This window comes from Symsagittifera roscoffensis, chromosome 6 (genome assembly GCF_963678635.1).
Source record: "Symsagittifera roscoffensis chromosome 6, txSymRosc1.1, whole genome shotgun sequence".
NCBI classification, from domain to species: Eukaryota; Metazoa; Xenacoelomorpha; order Acoela; family Convolutidae; genus Symsagittifera; species Symsagittifera roscoffensis.
Genome location: NC_087067.1, coordinates 32,749,438 through 32,768,498, shown reverse-complemented (window position 1 = coordinate 32,768,498; position 19,061 = coordinate 32,749,438). Strand labels below are relative to the sequence as shown.

General features: G+C 39.2%; 13 non-coding genes across 13 annotated transcripts; all 13 read right to left on the bottom strand.

Annotated features, from left to right (window-relative positions):
- Positions 1–552: 552 nt before the first annotated feature.
- LOC134849552 (U2 spliceosomal RNA) lies at positions 553–743 on the bottom strand. The gene has a single exon (XR_010163568.1). It is a non-coding gene; the product is annotated as a U2 spliceosomal RNA (small nuclear RNA).
- Positions 744–1,992: 1,249 nt separating this feature from the next.
- On the bottom strand, positions 1,993–2,181 carry LOC134849521 (U2 spliceosomal RNA). Its single transcript, XR_010163538.1, has one exon. It is a non-coding gene; the product is annotated as a U2 spliceosomal RNA (small nuclear RNA).
- Positions 2,182–3,430: 1,249 nt separating this feature from the next.
- Positions 3,431–3,621, bottom strand: LOC134849332 (U2 spliceosomal RNA). The gene has a single exon (XR_010163356.1). It is a non-coding gene; the product is annotated as a U2 spliceosomal RNA (small nuclear RNA).
- Positions 3,622–4,868: 1,247 nt separating this feature from the next.
- On the bottom strand, positions 4,869–5,059 carry LOC134849383 (U2 spliceosomal RNA). Its single transcript, XR_010163404.1, has one exon. It is a non-coding gene; the product is annotated as a U2 spliceosomal RNA (small nuclear RNA).
- A 1,247-nt stretch (positions 5,060–6,306) lies between these two features.
- On the bottom strand, positions 6,307–6,497 carry LOC134849413 (U2 spliceosomal RNA). Its single transcript, XR_010163432.1, has one exon. It is a non-coding gene; the product is annotated as a U2 spliceosomal RNA (small nuclear RNA).
- Positions 6,498–7,746: 1,249 nt separating this feature from the next.
- On the bottom strand, positions 7,747–7,937 carry LOC134849456 (U2 spliceosomal RNA). Its single transcript, XR_010163474.1, has one exon. It is a non-coding gene; the product is annotated as a U2 spliceosomal RNA (small nuclear RNA).
- Positions 7,938–9,187: 1,250 nt separating this feature from the next.
- LOC134849651 (U2 spliceosomal RNA) lies at positions 9,188–9,378 on the bottom strand. The gene has a single exon (XR_010163665.1). It is a non-coding gene; the product is annotated as a U2 spliceosomal RNA (small nuclear RNA).
- Positions 9,379–10,627: 1,249 nt separating this feature from the next.
- On the bottom strand, positions 10,628–10,818 carry LOC134849331 (U2 spliceosomal RNA). Its single transcript, XR_010163355.1, has one exon. It is a non-coding gene; the product is annotated as a U2 spliceosomal RNA (small nuclear RNA).
- A 1,248-nt stretch (positions 10,819–12,066) lies between these two features.
- On the bottom strand, positions 12,067–12,257 carry LOC134849330 (U2 spliceosomal RNA). Its single transcript, XR_010163354.1, has one exon. It is a non-coding gene; the product is annotated as a U2 spliceosomal RNA (small nuclear RNA).
- Positions 12,258–13,506: 1,249 nt separating this feature from the next.
- LOC134849639 (U2 spliceosomal RNA) lies at positions 13,507–13,697 on the bottom strand. Its single transcript, XR_010163653.1, has one exon. It is a non-coding gene; the product is annotated as a U2 spliceosomal RNA (small nuclear RNA).
- A 1,249-nt stretch (positions 13,698–14,946) lies between these two features.
- On the bottom strand, positions 14,947–15,137 carry LOC134849722 (U2 spliceosomal RNA). Its single transcript, XR_010163732.1, has one exon. It is a non-coding gene; the product is annotated as a U2 spliceosomal RNA (small nuclear RNA).
- A 1,250-nt stretch (positions 15,138–16,387) lies between these two features.
- LOC134849650 (U2 spliceosomal RNA) lies at positions 16,388–16,578 on the bottom strand. Its single transcript, XR_010163664.1, has one exon. It is a non-coding gene; the product is annotated as a U2 spliceosomal RNA (small nuclear RNA).
- A 1,249-nt stretch (positions 16,579–17,827) lies between these two features.
- On the bottom strand, positions 17,828–18,018 carry LOC134849329 (U2 spliceosomal RNA). Its single transcript, XR_010163353.1, has one exon. It is a non-coding gene; the product is annotated as a U2 spliceosomal RNA (small nuclear RNA).
- Positions 18,019–19,061: the final 1,043 nt, after the last annotated feature.

Genomic DNA, 19,061 nt, shown 5'->3' with positions numbered 1-19,061 from the left:
TATTTGATAAGTTTCTTTGAATGCACTCTGCGACAGCAGAGAGCACCCCATTTTATGAAAAATGCAAGAAAAAAATTGCACTAACTTAAAAGTTAGGTTTTAGGTCGATTTTCTTCCAAAATGGCCGAATTTCAGCTCCCCCCAAAATTTCAACTGATGATTACTCCACGAACACTGAAGCTAAAGAAGTCGTTTTGGGCTCGTTGGAATTGTTCTGAGTCCAAAATTGTGATACGATATTGAAAAAATAAAATTTAGACAGAAAAGAACAAAAATTTTGAAATTTTCCTTTTTTGCACCACGCTCGATTAGGCTTAACTTTTTGGCATCACCGAGCTTTCAAGAACTCATAACTTTGAACTGGTTCGACCAAATTGGTTCATTTTCTCAGTCCCCCAAGATTTGACGATGGTCTTACGATAGAAATAGAAAAAATTTGGAAGTCTTAAGTTTTTTGGGCAAGTTATGGCCGTTCGCGCAATTCACCAGGCTCAATTAGACTCTTCATACTGACATCTTCACTCTATTAAGATAATTTGCCGGTTCAGAATTTTCAGGTGGACTGCTCCCGATGGTAGTGTAAGACCGGGACAATCCGTGAGTCAACTGAAGCAAGCTTCGGTGTTAACTCGGGAAGTAAAAATCAGTTTAATATTGGTGCCAGGCTATGCCCAGCATGCCAGATATTAAGCTGACAAGAACAGAAACTACACATGATCTTAGCCAAAAGGCCGAGAAGCGATAGCTAAACCTTTTCCTAATTTTGGTACATGCCTTGAACACAACAATGAAAAAACAGCTCGCATCATAAAAATTTATATTTATCCGACTGGGTTGAGAGCTGGGTTGCTCCCGGACCAACTTATGAAAGGTCAAGGGGGAAAGTTGAAAAGAGGTAGCCATAATGACACTTCGCCCTAACAAAACTCCCCTGCTGGCTAGTACATCTATCGTAAGAGTACAGTAGACTACATTATAACCATCTGCGTTTGTGCCGTTACATACGACATGGGCTTAACGATGTGGACAAAGACAGAATCTGCGGTTCTGCCTTAGGCATTTGAGTAATTCCGCTTCCATTTATATCCTGACTAGCATATAACTATGTACATTACTTTTAAAACACTCGCCCTCGCGCGAGAGTAGAAATATGCTCTTAAACCATGTAAAATTTTGCACGCTCACGTTATAATTTATGCAATTCAAACAAAATTTGAAAAATTGACAATTTTCAGAATTTTTTTGGCCCAATGAGTTTTATGGCCAAATCGGCTGGTCAAAACCTACGGAGCATGTACAGGGTGTCTTAGATGACCATCGATGGCATGATAGCTGCTCACTCAACGTTAGTGGCATATGGTCGAATACCAGCCAGGATACTGATAGATGCTTTTAGCCTAATTGTTGTGATAAACTTATTAAATAGGTAAGTTTTCAAATCTATATGATAAGTTTCTTTGAATGCACTCTGCGACAGCAGAGAGCACCCCATTTTATGAAAAATGCAAGAAAAAAATTGCACTAAATTAAAAGTTAGCTTTTAGGTCGATTTTCTTCCAAAATGGCCGAATTTCAGCTCCCCCCAAAATTTCAACTGATGATTACTCCACGAACACTGAAGCTAAAGAAGTCGTTTTGGGCTCGTTGGAATTGTTCTGAGTCCAAAATTGTGATACGATATTGAAAAAATAAAATTTAGACAGAAAAGAACAAAAATTTTGAAATTTTCGTTTTTTGCACCACGCTCGATTAGGCTTAACTTTTTGGCATCACCGAGCTTTCAAGAACTCATAACTTTGAACTGGTTCGACGAAATTGGTTCATTTTCTCAGACCCCCAAGATTTGACAATGGTCTTACGATAGAAATAGAAAAATTTGGAAGTCTTAAGTTTTTTGGGCAAGTTATGGCCGTTCGCGCAATTCACCAGGCTCAATTAGACTCTTCATACTGACATCTTCACTCTATTAAGATAATTTGCAGGTTCAGAATTTTCAGGTGGACTGCTCCCGATGGTAGTGTAAGACCGGGACAATCCGTGAGTCAACTGAAGCAAGCTTCGGTGTTAACTCGGGAAGTAAAAATCAGTTTAATATGTGCCAGGCTATGCCCAGCATGCCAGATATTAAGCTGACAAGAACAGATACTACACATGATCTTAGCCAAAAGGCCGAGAAGCGATAGCTAAACCTTTTCCTAATTTTGGTACATGCCTTGAACACAACAATGAAAAAACAGCTCGCATCATAAAAAGTTATATTTATCCGACTGGGTTGAGAGCTGGGTTGCTCCCGGACCAACTTATGAAAGGTCAAGGGGGAAAGTTGAAAAGAGGTAGCCATAATGACACTTCGCCCTAACAAAACTCCCCTGCTGGCTAGTAAATCTATCGTAAGAGTACAGTAGACTACGTTATAACCATCTGCGTTTGTGCCGTTACATACGACATGGGCTTAACGATGTAGACAAAGACAGAATCTGCGGTTCTGCCTTAGGCATTTGAGTAATTCCGCTTCCATTTATATCCTGACTAGCATATAACTATGTACATTACTTTTAAAACACTCGCCCTCGCGCGAGAGTAGAAATATGCTCTTATACCATGTAAAATTTTGCACGCTCACGTTATAATTTATGCAATTCAAACAAAATTTGAAAAATTGACAATTTTCAGAATTTTTTTGGCCCAATGAGTTTTATGGCCAAATCGGCTGGTCAAAACCTACGGAGCGTGTACAGGGTGTCTTAGATGACCATCGATGGCATGATAGCTGCTCACTCAACGTTAGTGGCATATGGTCGAATACCAGCCAGGATACTGATAGATGCTTTTAGCCTAATTGTTGTGATAAACTTATTAAATAGGTAAGTTTTCAAATCTATTTGATAAGTTTCTTTGAATGCACTCTGCGACAGCAGAGAGCACCCCATTTTATGAAAAATGCAAGAAAAAAATTGCACTAACATAAAAGTTAGGTTTTAGGTCGATTTTCTTCCAAAATGGCCGAATTTCAGCTCCCCCCAAAATTTCAACTGATGATTACTCCACGAACACTGAAGCTAAAGAAGTCGTTTTGGGCTCGTTGGAATTGTTCTGAGTCCAAAATTGTGATACGATATTGAAAAAATAAAATTTAGACAGAAAAGAACAAAAATTTTGAAATTTTCGTTTTTTGCACCACGCTCGATTAGGCTTAATTTTTTGGCATCACCGAGCTTTCAAGAACTCATAACTTTGAACTGGTTCGACCAAATTGGTTCATTTTCTCAGTCCCCCAAGATTTGACAATGGTCTTACGATAGAAATAGAAAAATTTGGAAGTCTTAAGTTTTTTGGGCAAGTTATGGCCGTTCGCGCAATTCACCAGGCTCAATTAGACTCTTCATACTGACATCTTCACTCTATTAAGATAATTTGCAGGTTCAGAATTTTCAGGTGGACTGCTCCCGATGGTAGTGTAAGACCGGGACAATCCGTGAGTCAACTGAAGCAAGCTTCGGTGTTAACTCGGGAAGTAAAAATCAGTTTAATATTGGTGCCAGGCTATGCCCAGCATGCCAGATATTAAGCTGACAAGAACAGATACTACACATGATCTTAGCCAAAAGGCCGAGAAGCGATAGCTAAACCTTTTCCTAATTTTGGTACATGCCTTGAACACAACAATGAAAAAACAGCTCGCATCATAAAAATTTATATTTATCCGACTGGGTTGAGAGCTGGGTTGCTCCCGGACCAACTTATGAAAGGTCAAGGGGGAAAGTTGAAAAGAGGTAGCCATAATGACACTTCGCCCTAACAAAACTCCCCTGCTGGCTAGTAAATCTATCGTAAGAGTACAGTAGACTACGTTATAACCATCTGCGTTTGTGCCGTTACATACGACATGGGCTTAACGATGTAGACAAAGACAGAATCTGCGGTTCTGCCTTAGGCATTTGAGTAATTCCGCTTCCATTTATATCCTGACTAGCATATAACTATGTACATTACTTTTAAAACACTCGCCCTCGCGCGAGAGTAGAAATATGCTCTTATACCATGTAAAATTTTGCACGCTCACGTTATAATTTATGCAATTCAAACAAAATTTGAAAAATTGACAATTTTCAGAATTTTTTTGGCCCAATGAGTTTTATGGCCAAATCGGCTGGTCAAAACCTACGGAGCGTGTACAGGGTGTCTTAGATGACCATCGATGGCATGATAGCTGCTCACTCAACGTTAGTGGCATATGGTCGAATACCAGCCAGGATACTGATAGATGCTTTTAGCCTAATTGTTGTGATAAACTTATTAAATAGGTAAGTTTTCAAATCTATTTGATAAGTTTCTTTGAATGCACTCTGCGACAGCAGAGAGCACCCCATTTTATGAAAAATGCAAGAAAAAAATTGCACTAACTTAAAAGTTAGGTTTTAGGTCGATTTTCTTCCAAAATGGCCGAATTTCAGCTCCCCCCAAAATTTCAACTGATGATTACTCCACGAACACTGAAGCTAAAGAAGTCGTTTTGGGCTCGTTGGAATTGTTATGAGTCCAAAATTGTGATACGATATTGAAAAAATAAAATTTAGACAGAAAAGAACAAAAATTTTGAAATTTTCCTTTTTTGCACCACGCTCGATTAGGCTTAACTTTTTGGCATCACCGAGCTTTCAAGAACTCATAACTTTGAACTGGTTCGACCAAATTGGTTCATTTTCTCAGTCCCCCAAGATTTGACGATGGTCTTACGATAGAAATAGAAAAATTTGGAAGTCTTAAGTTTTTTGGGCAAGTTATGGCCGTTCGCGCAATTCACCAGGCTCAATTAGACTCTTCACTGACATCTTCACTCTATTAAGATAATTTGCAGGTTCAGAATTTTCAGGTGGACTGCTCCCGATGGTAGTGTAAGACCGGGACAATCCGTGAGTCAACTGAAGCAAGCTTCGGTGTTAACTCGGGGAGTAAAAATCAGTTTAATATTGGTGCCAGGCTATGCCCAGCATGCCAGATATTAAGCTGACAAGAACAGATACTACACATGATCTTAGCCAAAAGGCCGAGAAGCGATAGCTAAACCTTTTCCTAATTTTGGTACATGCCTTGAACACAACAATGAAAAAACAGCTCGCATCATAAAAATTTATATTTATCCGACTGGGTTGAGAGCTGGGTTGCTCCCGGACCAACTTATGAAAGGTCAAGGGGGAAAGTTGAAAAGAGGTAGCCATAATGACACTTCGCCCTAACAAAACTCCCCTGCTGGCTAGTAAATCTATCGTAAGAGTACAGTAGACTACGTTATAACCATCTGCGTTTGTGCCGTTACATACGACATGGGCTTAACGATGTGGACAAAGACAGAATCTGCGGTTCTGCCTTAGGCATTTGAGTAATTCCGCTTCCATTTATATCCTGACTAGCATATAACTATGTACATTACTTTTAAAACACTCGCCCTCGCGCGAGAGTAGAAATATGCTCTTATACCATGTAAAATTTTGCACGCTCACGTTATAATTTATGCAATTCAAACAAAATTTGAAAAATTGACAATTTTCAGAATTTTTTTGGCCCAATGAGTTTTATGGCCAAATCGGCTGGTCAAAACCTACGGAGCGTGTACAGGGTGTCTTAGATGACCATCGATGGCATGATAGCTGCTCACTCAACGTTAGTGGCATATGGTCGAATACCAGCCAGGATACTGATAGATGCTTTTAGCCTAATTGTTGTGATAAACTTATTAAATAGGTAAGTTTTCAAATCTATTTGATAAGTTTCTTTGAATGCACTCTGCGACAGCAGAGAGCACCCCATTTTATGAAAAATGAAAGAAAAATTGCACTAACTTAAAAGTTAGGTTTTAGGTCGATTTTCTTCCAAAATGGCCGAATTTCAGCTCCCCCCAAAATTTCAACTGATGATTACTCCACGAACACTGAAGCTAAAGAAGTCGTTTTGGGCTCGTTGGAATTGTTCTGAGTCCAAAATTGTGATACGATATTGAAAAAATAAAATTTAGACAGAAAAGAACAAAAATTTTGAAATTTTCCTTTTTTGCACCACGCTCGATTAGGCTTAACTTTTTGGCATCACCGAGCTTTCAAGAACTCATAACTTTGAACTGGTTCGACCAAATTGGTTCATTTTCTCAGTCCCCCAAGATTTGACAATGGTCTTACGATAGAAATAGAAAAATTTGGAAGTCTTAAGTTTTTTGGGCAAGTTATGGCCGTTCGCGCAATTCACCAGGCTCAATTAGACTCTTCATACTGACATCTTCACTCTATTAAGATAATTTGCAGGTTCAGAATTTTCAGGTGGACTGCTCCCGATTGTAGTGTAAGACCGGGACAATCCGTGAGTCAACTGAAGCAAGCTTCGGTGTTAACTCGGGAAGTAAAAATCAGTTTAATATTGGTGCCAGGCTATGCCCAGCATGCCAGATATTAAGCTGACAAGAACAGATACTACACATGATCTTAGCCAAAAGGCCGAGAAGCGATAGCTAAACCTTTTCCTAATTTTGGTACATGCCTTGAACACAACAATGAAAAAACAGCTCGCATCATAAAAATTTATATTTATCCGACTGGGTTGAGAGCTGGGTTGCTCCCGGACCAACTTATGAAAGGTCAAGCGGGAAAGTTGAAAAGAGGTAGCCATAATGACACTTCGCCCTAACAAAACTCCCCTGCTGGCTAGTAAATCTATCGTAAGAGTACAGTAGACTACGTTATAACCATCTGCGTTTGTGCCGTTACATACGACATGGGCTTAACGATGTGGACAAAGACAGAATCTGCGGTTCTGCCTTAGGCATTTGAGTAATTCCGCTTCCATTTATATCCTGACTAGCATATAACTATGTACATTACTTTTAAAACACTCGCCCTCGCGCGAGAGTAGAAATATGCTCTTATACCATGTAAAATTTTGCACGCTCACGTTATAATTTATGCAATTCAAACAAAATTTGAAAAATTGACAATTTTCAGAATTTTTTTGGCCCAATGAGTTTTATGGCCAAATCGGCTGGTCAAAACCTACGGAGCGTGTACAGGGTGTCTTAGATGACCATCGATGGCATGATAGCTGCTCACTCAACGTTAGTGGCATATGGTCGAATACCAGCCAGGATACTGATAGATGCTTTTAGCCTAATTGTTGTGATAAAATTATTAAATAGGTAAGTTTTCAAATCTATTTGATAAGTTTCTTTGAATGCACTCTGCGACAGCAGAGAGCACCCCATTTTATGAAAAATGCAAGAAAAAAATTGCACTAACCTAAAAGTTAGGTTTTAGGTCGATTTTCTTCCAAAATGGCCGAATTTCAGCTCCCCCCAAAATTTCAACTGATGATTACTCCACGAACACTGAAGCTAAAGAAGTCGTTTTGGGCTCGTTGGAATTGTTCTGAGTCCAAAATTGTGATACGATATTGAAAAAATAAAATTTAGACAGAAAAGAACAAAAATTTTGAAATTTTCGTTTTTTGCACCACGCTCGATTAGGCTTAACTTTTTGGCATCACCGAGCTTTCAAGAACTCATAACTTTGAACTGGTTCGACCAAATTGGTTCATTTTCTCAGTCCCCCAAGATTTGACGATGGTCTTACGATAGAAATAGAAAAATTTGGAAGTCTTAAGTTTTTTGGGCAAGTTATGGCCGTTCGCGCAATTCACCAGGCTCAATTAAACTCTTCATACTGACATCTTCACTCTATTAAGATAATTTGCAGGTTCAGAATTTTCAGGTGGACTGCTCCCGATGGTAGTGTAAGACCGGGACAATCCGTGAGTCAACTGAAGCAAGCTTCGGTGTTAACACGGGAAGTAAAAATCAGTTTAATATTGGTGCCAGGCTATGCCCAGCATGCCAGATATTAAGCTGACAAGAACAGATACTACACATGATCTTAGCCAAAAGGCCGAGAAGCGATAGCTAAACCTTTTCCTAATTTTGGTACATGCCTTGAACACAACAATGAAAAAACAGCTCGCATCATAAAAATTTATATTTATCCGACTGGGTTGAGAGCTGGGTTGCTCCCGGACCAACTTATGAAAGGTCAAGGGGGAAAGTTGAAAAGAGGTAGCCATAATGACACTTCGCCCTAACAAAACTCCCCTGCTGGCTAGTAAATCTATCGTAAGAGTACAGTAGACTACGTTATAACCATCTGCGTTTGTGCCGTTACATACGACATGGGCTTAACGATGTGGACAAAGACAGAATCTGCGGTTCTGCCTTAGGCATTTGAGTAATTCCGCTTCCATTTATATCCTGACTAGCATATAACTATGTACATTACTTTTAAAACACTCGCCCTCGAGCGAGAGTAGAAATATGCTCTTATACCATGTAAAATTTTGCACGCTCACGTTATAATTTATGCAATTCAAACAAAATTTGAAAAATTGACAATTTTCAGAATTTTTTTGGCCCAATGAGTTTTATGGCCAAATCGGCTGGTCAAAACCTACGGAGCGTGTACAGGGTGTCTTAGATGACCATCGATGGCATGATAGCTGCTCACTCAACGTTAGTGGCATATGGTCGAATACCAGCCAGGATACTGATAGATGCTTTTAGCCTAATTGTTGTGATAAAATTATTAAATAGGTAAGTTTTCAAATCTATTTGATAAGTTTCTTTGAATGCACTCTGCGACAGCAGAGAGCACCCCATTTTATGAAAAATGCAAGAAAAAAATTGCACTAACTTAAAAGTTAGGTTTTAGGTCGATTTTCTTCCAAAATGGCCGAATTTCAGCTCCCCCCAAAATTTCAACTGATGATTACTCCACGAACACTGAAGCTAAAGAAGTCGTTTTGGGCTCGTTGGAATTTTTCTGAGTCCAAAATTGTGATACGATATTGAAAAAATAAAATTTAGACAGAAAAGAACAAAAATTTTGAAATTTTCGTTTTTTGCACCACGCTCGATTAGGCTTAACTTTTTGGCATCACCGAGCTTTCAAGAACTCATAACTTTGAACTGGTTCGACCAAATTGGTTCATTTTCTCAGTCCCCCAAGATTTGACGATGGTCTTACGATAGAAATAGAAAAAATTTGGAAGTCTTAAGTTTTTTGGGCAAGTTATGGCCGTTCGCGCAATTCACCAGGCTCAATTAGACTCTTCATACTGACATCTTCACTCTATTAAGATAATTTGCAGGTTCAGAATTTTCAGGTGGACTGCTCCCGATGGTAGTGTAAGACCGGGACAATCCGTGAGTCAACTGAAGCAAGCTTCGGTGTTAACTCGGGAAGTAAAAATCAGTTTAATATTGGTCCCAGGCTATGCCCAGCATGCCAGATATTAAGCTGACAAGAACAGAAACTACACATGATCTTAGCCAAAAGGCCGAGAAGCGATAGCTAAACCTTTTCCTAATTTTGGTACATGCCTTGAACACAACAATGAATAAACAGCTCGCATCATAAAAATTTATATTTATCCGACTGGGTTGAGAGCTGGGTTGCTCCCGGACCAACTTATGAAAGGTCAAGGGGGAAAGTTGAAAAGAGGTAGCCATAATGACACTTCGCCCTAACAAAACTCCCCTGCTGGCTAGTAAATCTATCGTAAGAGTACAGTAGACTACGTTATAACCATCTGCGTTTGTGCCGTTACATACGACATGGGCTTAACGATGTAGACAAAGACAGAATCTGCGGTTCTGCCTTAGGCATTTGAGTAATTCCGCTTCCATTTATATCCTGACTAGCATATAACTATGTACATTACTTTTAAAACACTCGCCCTCGCGCGAGAGTAGAAATATGCTCTTATACCATGTAAAATTTTGCACGCTCACGTTATAATTTATGCAATTCAAACAAAATTTGAAAAATTGACAATTTTCAGAATTTTTTTGGCCCAATGAGTTTTATGGCCAAATCGGCTGGTCAAAACCTACGGAGCGTGTACAGGGTGTCTTAGATGACCATCGATGGCATGATAGCTGCTCACTCAACGTTAGTGGCATATGGTCGAATACCAGCCAGGATACTGATAGATGCTTTTAGCCTAATTGTTGTGATAAACTTATTAAATAGGTAAGTTTTCAAATCTATTTGATAAGTTTCTTTGAATGCACTCTGCGACAGCAGAGAGCACCCCGTTTTATGAAAAATGCAAGAAAAAAATTGCACTAACATAAAAGTTAGGTTTTAGGTCGATTTTCTTCCAAAATGGCCGAATTTCAGCTCCCCCCAAAATTTCAACTGATGATTACTCCACGAACACTGAAGCTAAAGAAGTCGTTTTGGGCTCGTTGGAATTGTTCTGAGTCCAAAATTGTGATACGATATTGAAAAAATAAAATTTAGACAGAAAAGAACAAAAATTTTGAAATTTTCGTTTTTTGCACCACGCTCGATTAGGCTTAACTTTTTGGCATCACCGAGCTTTCAAGAACTCATAACTTTGAACTGGTTCGACCAAATTGGTTCATTTTCTCAGTCCCCCAAGATTTGACAATGGTCTTACGATAGAAATAGAAAAATTTGGAAGTCTTAAGTTTTTTGGGCAAGTTATGGCCGTTCGCGCAATTCACCAGGCTCAATTAGACTCTTCATACTGACATCTTCACTCTATTAAGATAATTTGCAGGTTCAGAATTTTCAGGTGGACTGCTCCCGATGGTAGTGTAAGACCGGGACAATCCGTGAGTCAACTGAAGCAAGCTTCGGTGTTAACTCGGGAAGTAAAAATCAGTTTAATATTGGTGCCAGGCTATGCCCAGCATGCCAGATATTAAGCTGACAAGAACAGATACTACACATGATCTTAGCCAAAAGGCCGAGAAGCGATAGCTAAACCTTTTCCTAATTTTGGTACATGCCTTGAACACAACAATGAAAAAACAGCTCGCATCATAAAAATTTATATTTATCCGACTGGGTTGAGAGCTGGGTTGCTCCCGGACCAACTTATGAAAGGTCAAGGGGGAAAGTTGAAAAGAGGTAGCCATAATGACACTTCGCCCTAACAAAACTCCCCTGCTGGCTAGTAAATCTATCGTAAGAGTACAGTAGACTACGTTATAACCATCTGCGTTTGTGCCGTTACATACGACATGGGCTTAACGATGTGGACAAAGACAGAATCTGCGGTTCTGCCTTAGGCATTTGAGTAATTCCGCTTCCATTTATATCCTGACTAGCATATAACTATGTACATTACTTTTAAAACACTCGCCCTCGCGCGAGAGTAGAAATATGCTCTTATACCATGTAAAATTTTGCACGCTCACGTTTAATTTATGCAATTCAAACAAAATTTGAAAAATTGACAATTTTCAGAATTTTTTTGGCCCAATGAGTTTTATGGCCAAATCGGCTGGTCAAAACCTACGGAGCGTGTACAGGGTGTCTTAGATGACCATCGATGGCATGATAGCTGCTCACTCAACGTTAGTGGCATATGGTCGAATACCAGCCAGGATACTGATAGATGCTTTTAGCCTAATTGTTGTGATAAACTTATTAAATAGGTAAGTTTTCAAATCTATTTGATAAGTTTCTTTGAATGCACTCTGCGACAGCAGAGAGCACCCCATTTTATGAAAAATGCAAGAAAAAAATTGCACTAACTTAAAAGTTAGGTTTTAGGTCGATTTTCTTCCAAAATGGCCGAATTTCAGCTCCCCCCAAAATTTCAACTGATGATTACTCCACGAACACTGAAGCTAAAGAAGTCGTTTTGGGCTCGTTGGAATTGTTCTGAGTCCAAAATTGTGATACGATATTGAAAAAATAAAATTTAGACAGAAAAGAACAAAAATTTTGAAATTTTCGTTTTTTGCACCACGCTCGATTAGGCTTAACTTTTTGGCATCACCGAGCTTTCAAGAACTCATAACTTTGAACTGGTTCGACTAAATTGGTTCATTTTCACAGTCCCCCAAGATTTGACGATGGTCTTACGATAGAAATAGAAAAATTTGGAAGTCTTAAGTTTTTTGGGCAAGTTATGGCCGTTCGCGCAATTCACCAGGCTCAATTAGACTCTTCATACTGACATCTTCACTCTATTAAGATAATTTGCAGGTTCAGAATTTTCAGGTGGACTGCTCCCGATGGTAGTGTAAGACCGGGACAATCCGTGAGTCAACTGAAGCAAGCTTCGGTGTTAACTCGGGAAGTAAAAATCAGTTTAATATTGGTGCCAGGCTATGCCCAGCATGCCAGATATTAAGCTGACAAGAACAGATACTACACATGATCTTAGCCAAAAGGCCGAGAAGCGATAGCTAAACCTTTTCCTAATTTTGGTACATGCCTTGAACACAACAATGAAAAAACAGCTCGCATCATAAAAATTTATATTTATCCGACTGGGTTGAGAGCTGGGTTGCTCCCGGACCAACTTATGAAAGGTCAAGGGGGAAAGTTGAAAAGAGGTAGCCATAATGACACTTCGCCCTAACAAAACTCCCCTGCTGGCTAGTAAATCTATCGTAAGAGTACAGTAGACTACGTTATAACCATCTGCGTTTGTGCCGTTACATACGACATGGGCTTAACGATGTGGACAAAGACAGAATCTGCGGTTCTGCCTTAGGCATTTGAGTAATTCCGCTTCCATTTATATCCTGACTAGCATATAACTATGTACATTACTTTTAAAACACTCGCCCTCGCGCGAGAGTAGAAATATGCTCTTATACCATGTAAAATTTTGCACGCTCACGTTATAATTTATGCAATTCAAACAAAATTCGAAAAATTGACAATTTTCAGAATTTTTTTGGCCCAATGAGTTTTATGGCCAAATCGGCTGGTCAAAACCTACGGAGCGTGTACAGGGTGTCTTAGATGACCATCGATGGCATGATAGCTGCTCACTCAACGTTAGTGGCATATGGTCGAATACCAGCCAGGATACTGATAGATGCTTTTAGCCTAATTGTTGTGATAAACTTATTAAATAGGTAAGTTTTCAAATCTATTTGATAAGTTTCTTTGAATGCACTCTGCGACAGCAGAGAGCACCCCATTTTATGAAAAATGCAAGAAAAAAATTGCACTAACTTAAAAGTTAGGTTTTAGGTCGATTTTCTTCCAAAATGGCCGAATTTCAGCTCCCCCCAAAATTTCAACTGATGATTACTCCACGAACACTGAAGCTAAAGAAGTCGTTTTGGGCTCGTTGGAATTGTTCTGAGTCCAAAATTGTGATACGATATTGAAAAAATAAAATTTAGACAGAAAAAAACAAAAATTTTGAAATTTTCGTTTTTTGCACCACGCTCGATTAGGCTTAACTTTTTGGCATCACCGAGCTTTCAAGAACTCATAACTTTGAACTGGTTCGACCAAATTGGTTCATTTTCTCAGTCCCCCAAGATTTGACGATGGTCTTACGATAGAAATAGAAAAATTTGGAAGTCTTAAGTTTTTTGGGCAAGTTATGGCCGTTCGCGCAATTCACCAGGCTCAATTAGACTCTTCATACTGACATCTTCACTCTATTAAGATAATTTGCAGGTTCAGAATTTTCAGGTGGACTGCTCCCGATGGTAGTGTAAGACCGGGACAATCCGTGAGTCAACTGAAGCAAGCTTCGGTGTTAACTCGGGAAGTAAAAATCAGTTTAATATTGGTGCCAGGCTATGCCCAGCATGCCAGATATTAAGCTGTCAAGAACAGAAACTACACATGATCTTAGCCAAAAGGCCGAGAAGCGATAGCTAAACCTTTTCCTAATTTTGGTACATGCCTTGAACACAACAATGAAAAAACAGCTCGCATCATAAAAATTTATATTTATCCGACTGGGTTGAGAGCTGGGTTGCTCCCGGACCAACTTATGAAAGGTCAAGGGGGAAAGTTGAAAAGAGGTAGCCATAATGACACTTCGCCCTAACAAAACTCCCCTGCTGGCTAGTACATCTATCGTAAGAGTACAGTAGACTACGTTATAACCATCTGCGTTTGTGCCGTTACATACGACATGGGCTTAACGATGTGGACAAAGACAGAATCTGCGGTTCTGCCTTAGGCATTTGAGTAATTCCGCTTCCATTTATATCCTGACTAGCATATAACTATGTACATTACTTTTAAAACACTCGCCCTCGCGCGAGAGTAGAAATATGCTCTTAAACCATCTAAAATTTTGCACGCTCACGTTATAATTTATGCAATTCAAACAAAATTTGAAAAATTGACAATTTTCAGAATTTTTTTGGCCCAATGAGTTTTATGGCCAAATCGGCTGGTCAAAACCTACGGAGCGTGTACAGGGTGTCTTAGATGACCATCGATGGCATGATAGCTGCTCACTCAACGTTAGTGGCATATGGTCGAATACCAGCCAGGATACTGATAGATGCTTTTAGCCTAATTGTTGTGATAAACTTATTAAATAGGTAAGTTTTCAAATCTATTTGATAAGTTTCTTTGAATGCACTCTGCGAAAGCAGAGAGCACCCCATTTTATGAAAAATGCAAGAAAAAAATTGCACTAACTTAAAAGTTAGGTTTTAGGTCGATTTTCTTCCAAAATGGCCGAATTTCAGCTCCCCCCAAAATTTCAACTGATGATTACTCCACGAACACTGAAGCTAAAGAAGTCGTTTTGGGCTCTTTGGAATTGTTCTGAGTCCAAAATTGTGATACGATATTGAAAAAATAAAATTTAGACAGAAAAGAACAAAAATTTTGAAATTTTCGTTTTTTGCACCACGCTCGATTAGGCTTAACTTTTTGGCATCACCGAGCTTTCAAGAACTCATAACTTTGAACTGGTTCGACCAAATTGGTTCATTTTCTCAGTCCCCCAAGATTTGACGATGGTCTTACGATAGAAATAGAAAAATTTGGAAGTCTTAAATTTTTTGGGCAAGTTATGGCCGTTCGCGCAATTCACCAGGCTCAATTAGACTCTTCATACTGACATCTTCACTCTATTAAGATAATTTGCAGGTTCAGAATTTTCAGGTGGACTGCTCCCGATGGTAGTGTAAGACAGGGACAATCCGTGAGTCAACTGAAGCAAGCTTCGGTGTTAACTCGGGAAGTAAAAATCAGTTTAATATTGGTGCCAGGCTATGCCCAGCATGCCAGATATTAAGCTGTCAAGAACAGAAACTACACATGATCTTAGCCAAAAGGCCGAGAAGCGATAGCTAAACCTTTTCCTAATTTTGGTACATGCCTTGAACACAACAATGAAAAAACAGCTCGCATCATAAAAATTTATATTTATCCGACTGGGTTGAGAGCTGGGTTGCTCCCGGACCAACTTATGAAAGGTCAAGGGGGAAAGTTGAAAAGAGGTAGCCATAATGACACTTCGCCCTAACAAAACTCCCCTGCTGGCTAGTAAATCTATCGTAAGAGTACAGTAGACTACGTTATAACCATCTGCGTTTGTGCCGTTACATACGACATGGGCTTAACGATGTGGACAAAGACAGAATCTGCGGTTCTGCCTTAGGCATTTGAGTAATTCCGCTTCCATTTATATCCTGACTAGCATATAACTATGTACATTACTTTTAAAACACTCGCCCTCGAGCGAGAGTAGAAATATGCTCTTATACCATGTAAAATTTTGCACGCTCACGTTATAATTTATGCAATTCAAACAAAATTTGAAAAATTGACAATTTTCAGAATTTTTTTGGCCCAATGAGTTTTATGGCCAAATCGGCTGGTCAAAACCTACGGAGCGTGTACAGGGTGTCTTAGATGACCATCGATGGCATGATAGCTGCTCACTCAACGTTAGTGGCATATGGTCGAATACCAGCCAGGATACTGATAGATGCTTTTAGCCTAATTGTTGTGATAAAATTATTAAATAGGTAAGTTTTCAAATCTATTTGATAAGTTTCTTTGAATGCACTCTGCGACAGCAGAGAGCACCCCATTTTATGAAAAATGCAAGAAAAAAATTGCACTAACTTAAAAGTTAGGTTTTAGGTCGATTTTCTTCCAAAATGGCCGAATTTCAGCTCCCCCCAAAATTTCAACTGATGATTACTCCACGAACACTGAAGCTAAAGAAGTCGTTTTGGGCTCGTTGGAATTTTTCTGAGTCCAAAATTGTGATACGATATTGAAAAAATAAAATTTAGACAGAAAAGAACAAAAATTTTGAAATTTTCGTTTTTTGCACCACGCTCGATTAGGCTTAACTTTTTGGCATCACCGAGCTTTCAAGAACTCATAACTTTGAACTGGTTCGACCAAATTGGTTCATTTTCTCAGTCCCCCAAGATTTGACGATGGTCTTACGATAGAAATAGAAAAAATTTGGAAGTCTTAAGTTTTTTGGGCAAGTTATGGCCGTTCGCGCAATTCACCAGGCTCAATTAGACTCTTCATACTGACATCTTCACTCTATTAAGATAATTTGCAGGTTCAGAATTTTCAGGTGGACTGCTCCCGATGGTAGTGTAAGACCGGGACAATCCGTGAGTCAACTGAAGCAAGCTTCGGTGTTAACTCGGGAAGTAAAAATCAGTTTAATATTGGTCCCAGGCTATGCCCAGCATGCCAGATATTAAGCTGACAAGAACAGAAACTACACATGATCTTAGCCAAAAGGCCGAGAAGCGATAGCTAAACCTTTTCCTAATTTTGGTACATGCCTTGAACACAACAATGAATAAACAGCTCGCATCATAAAAATTTATATTTATCCGACTGGGTTGAGAGCTGGGTTGCTCCCGGACCAACTTATGAAAGGTCAAGGGGGAAAGTTGAAAAGAGGTAGCCATAATGACACTTCGCCCTAACAAAACTCCCCTGCTGGCTAGTAAATCTATCGTAAGAGTACAGTAGACTACGTTATAACCATCTGCGTTTGTGCCGTTACATACGACATGGGCTTAACGATGTAGACAAAGACAGAATCTGCGGTTCTGCCTTAGGCATTTGAGTAATTCCGCTTCCATTTATATCCTGACTAGCATATAACTATGTACATTACTTTTAAAACACTCGCCCTCGCGCGAGAGTAGAAATATGCTCTTATACCATGTAAAATTTTGCACGCTCACGTTATAATTTATGCAATTCAAACAAAATTTGAAAAATTGACAATTTTCAGAATTTTTTTGGCCCAATGAGTTTTATGGCCAAATCGGCTGGTCAAAACCTACGGAGCGTGTACAGGGTGTCTTAGATGACCATCGATGGCATGATAGCTGCTCACTCAACGTTAGTGGCATATGGTCGAATACCAGCCAGGATACTGATAGATGCTTTTAGCCTAATTGTTGTGATAAACTTATTAAATAGGTAAGTTTTCAAATCTATTTGATAAGTTTCTTTGAATGCACTCTGCGACAGCAGAGAGCACCCCGTTTTATGAAAAATGCAAGAAAAAAATTGCACTAACATAAAAGTTAGGTTTTAGGTCGATTTTCTTCCAAAATGGCCGAATTTCAGCTCCCCCCAAAATTTCAACTGATGATTACTCCACGAACACTGAAGCTAAAGAAGTCGTTTTGGGCTCGTTGGAATTGTTCTGAGTCCAAAATTGTGATACGATATTGAAAAACTAAAATTTAGACAGAAAAGAACAAAAATTTTGAAATTTTCGTTTTTTGCACCACGCTCGATTAGGCTTAACTTTTTGGCATCACCGAGCTTTCAAGAACTCATAACTTTGAACTGGTTCGACCAAATTGGTTCATTTTCTCAGTCCCCCAAGATTTGACAATGGTCTTACGATAGAAATAGAAAAATTTGGAAGTCTTAAGTTTTTTGGGCAAGTTATGGCCGTTCGCGCAATTCACCAGGCTCAATTAGACTCTTCATACTGACATCTTCACTCTATTAAGATAATTTGCAGGTTCAGAATTTTCAGGTGGACTGCTCCCGATGGTAGTGTAAGACCGGGACAATCCGTGAGTCAACTGAAGCAAGCTTCGGTGTTAACTCGGGAAGTAAAAATCAGTTTAATATTGGTGCCAGGCTATGCCCAGCATGCCAGATATTAAGCTGACAAGAACAGATACTACACATGATCTTAGCCAAAAGGCCGAGAAGCGATAGCTAAACCTTTTCCTAATTTTGGTACATGCCTTGAACACAACAATGAAAAAACAGCTCGCATCATAAAAATTTATATTTATCCGACTGGGTTGAGAGCTGGGTTGCTCCCGGACCAACTTATGAAAGGTCAAGGGGGAAAGTTGAAAAGAGGTAGCCATAATGACACTTCGCCCTAACAAAACTCCCCTGCTGGCTAGTAAATCTATCGTAAGAGTACAGTAGACTACGTTATAACCATCTGCGTTTGTGCCGTTACATACGACATGGGCTTAACGATGTGGACAAAGACAGAATCTGCGGTTCTGCCTTAGGCATTTGAGTAATTCCGCTTCCATTTATATCCTGACTAGCATATAACTATGTACATTACTTTTAAAACACTCGCCCTCGCGCGAGAGTAGAAATATGCTCTTATACCATGTAAAATTTTGCACGCTCACGTTTAATTTATGCAATTCAAACAAAATTTGAAAAATTGACAATTTTCAGAATTTTTTTGGCCCAATGAGTTTTATGGCCAAATCGGCTGGTCAAAACCTACGGAGCGTGTACAGGGTGTCTTAGATGACCATCGATGGCATGATAGCTGCTCACTCAACGTTAGTGGCATATGGTCGAATACCAGCCAGGATACTGATAGATGCTTTTAGCCTAATTGTTGTGATAAACTTATTAAATAGGTAAGTTTTCAAATCTATTTGATAAGTTTCTTTGAATGCACTCTGCGACAGCAGAGAGCACCCCATTTTATGAAAAATGCAAGAAAAAAATTGCACTAACTTAAAAGTTAGGTTTTAGGTCGATTTTCTTCCAAAATGGCCGAATTTCAGCTCCCCCCAAAATTTCAACTGATGATTACTCCACGAACACTGAAGCTAAAGAAGTCGTTTTGGGCTCGTTGGAATTGTTCTGAGTCCAAAATTGTGATACGATATTGAAAAAATAAAATTTAGACAGAAAAGAACAAAAATTTTGAAATTTTCGTTTTTTGCACCACGCTCGATTAGGCTTAACTTTTTGGCATCACCGAGCTTTCAAGAA